Here is a 2,467-nt window from a genome sequence, read left to right on the forward strand (position 1 = left end):
GGCTTTGCAGCTGCTTCTTTGCTCCTATCAGATTGGCACCCGGGCCCTATCTGGGCCGTGAGTCAGCTCACAGCCCCTCCTCCCTAGGGGAACCTGCTGGAAAGTCAGCTCAGGCCACGGCTGCCCAGCCCAGGCCTGGACAAGGTCAGGCGAGCTCCCGAGAGGCCCCGCCCCAGGCTGGGGGTGGGAGAGCTGGCTTCGGGGAGACAGAGGATGTGGCTAAGGAGTGTTGGGAGAGCGTGAGAGCTGCCACAGGAGCACAGACATGGCCCAAGGCCAGAGGGCCGCTACTGTCCCAGGAGCACCACCCCAAGGCCTGGCTGAGGCCCCAGGGGAAAGTCCTGCCTCGGCCTCACTCCGGGCCGGGAGCCCCGGGGACCAGGCCATCTCACGGTGCTGGGCACACAGGAAAGCCCACGCTTACGGAGGCAGCCGGCAGCCGGCAGGCAGGCAGCTCCTCCGGCGGGCCCTGGAGCCAGAGGGTCAGGCCCAGGTGCGGTGTAGCACAGCCCGGCCTCCTGTCCGCGCGAGGCCCGGTCCGGAGCCTCTGGACCAGCGCTGACTGCGCATGTGCCTTCCAGGCCACAGCTCCTCACAGGTCCCAGCTGCCCCAGTGGAGGCCTGTTGCCAGCAACACGCCTCTGCTAGGTGATTCGGGACAGGCGACCGAGGCACCTGCAGGGCTGGGTTGGGGGCTACAGTTCCCACAAAACCCGCCCTCCGGCTGCTTGAGCATCACCCAGGGCCTGGATTCTCCTGAGGATCAGGCACGATGGCCTCCTCACGGCTGGGCTTTCTCTGAATGGCAGAGGTCCCAAAGCACCCCTCAGAACCCAGCATCTTCTCAGAGCCTGAGTCCCCGAGAGCAGACCAGGCAGGGACCTCCGGGCTCAGCCCGACTGCGACTGCCCTCAGGGCCAGGTCCCCGTGTCTCAGGGCTGGGCCCGTCACAGCAGGGCCTGGGACTGGAGTGGCACCAGAACCAGGGCCAGTGCTGACCTCAGGGCGGCCCTTGACCGCGTCCCCTTGGTTCCGGCCCTCAGCCCTATCCTCAGGGCTGGGCCTGGCTGCGGAGCCACTGGCTCCTCAGCGCCCTGAGCTCCTGCCCGTACCACTCGTGCAGCTGGGCGAAGGAGGCCGATTCGAAAGGCCCGTTGGGCGCTGAGGCCCGCCGGCGGGCGGCAGTGGCCGGGGGCTGGGGCCGGGCCGGGGGCTGGGGGTCTCCGCGCTCCACACGGCACAGCCGTCCTCCTTGGGCGGGAGTGGGCTGCCTGCGCGCACGGCCGCCAGGCGGTGCCCCAGCTCGCGCACCACCAGCCGCAGGTCGCCGAAGCTGGCCCGCGACAGCGCCTTCACCCAGCCCTCCATGGCGGCCCGGCTCTTCGGCCGCCAGCACGTAGGTGCGGGCCCGGGCCCCAGCGAAGCGCACGGCGAAGGCGAACTCCTCGGCCGCCTCCACCAGCTGCACGGTGCAGCCCTCCACGGGCTCACGGCTGGCCCCGTCCCCGAAGCAGAAGAGCATGGTGCCGCGCGGCACAGACCAGCGGCGGTGGCGGGCCGCATGCCGGCCGCCCTTCTTGTACAGGAAGCCCGCGTTGTGGGCCGGGGCGTCGCCGGTGGCGTGGAAGGCCAGGCTGCGCTGGTTCAGCTTCATGGCGGTGGGGCCTGGGGGCTCGGGACCTCTCAGCCACTGCTCACTTCCCCGCCCTCTGCTCAGTTCTGGGGGCCCGGCGGGGGGCCGGCCCGGCCATGGCCCGGGACCCGCTTGGTGGCAGCGGCGGCGGTGCTTTGTCTCCCGGGCGGCCGAGCCGGCGCAGCCGCGGGAGAGCGCGGATCCGACGGAAGGAAGCGGGGACAGCCGGCTGTTTTTCTAATTCTTCACTGTTCTATAGTATTCTGTTATCTTAATATAGTATGGTGTATATATTCTATAATTGATAGATCTTTGGATCATTTGCAGTTTGGGCTCGTAGAAATAGTGTTCTTAAATATGCCTTGTGGTGAACATAAGTACACATTCTATCAAGTGAAATTGCTAGTGCGAGGGCAGAATCAGAATTGTCATGCATATAGCAGCGATGCCTAAGGCCCATGTGTCTTATAAGGCTTATTTCCTAAAAAATAACACTTGGAAAGGATACTTTTATGATAACAAGATAGTAATTGCTTTCCTGAGTCCTATGAGAGAAGGGGGAGTTTTCTTTTCTGTATCTTAAGATTTCTTCTAGTAATTAGTAGGGCTTACAGTTTTCAAAGCCAAAAGTTGAAATTTCACTCATGACCACCCAGGGTAAAAAGCTGATCTAAGAACTCAATATTTACAATACAAAATGAAAAGGGACAAAATGGGATGACTAACAATTGGATACGTGGTGTAGAAAATTATTGATTAGAAACCATACCAGAATTGTAATGTAAAATGGTCAGTGTTAACTGGACACCATTGCTTTGGTATGAATAAGAAAAA

At 62.0% G+C, this 2,467-nt stretch overlaps 1 pseudogene; it reads right to left on the bottom strand.

Moving 5' to 3' along the window:
* Positions 1-1,051: 1,051 nt before the first annotated feature.
* Positions 1,052-1,654, bottom strand: LOC118889557 (annotated as a pseudogene).
* Positions 1,655-2,467: the final 813 nt, after the last annotated feature.

Source organism: Balaenoptera musculus, chromosome 1 (genome assembly GCF_009873245.2).
Source record: "Balaenoptera musculus isolate JJ_BM4_2016_0621 chromosome 1, mBalMus1.pri.v3, whole genome shotgun sequence".
In the NCBI taxonomy this organism is placed as follows: domain Eukaryota; kingdom Metazoa; phylum Chordata; class Mammalia; order Artiodactyla; family Balaenopteridae; genus Balaenoptera; species Balaenoptera musculus.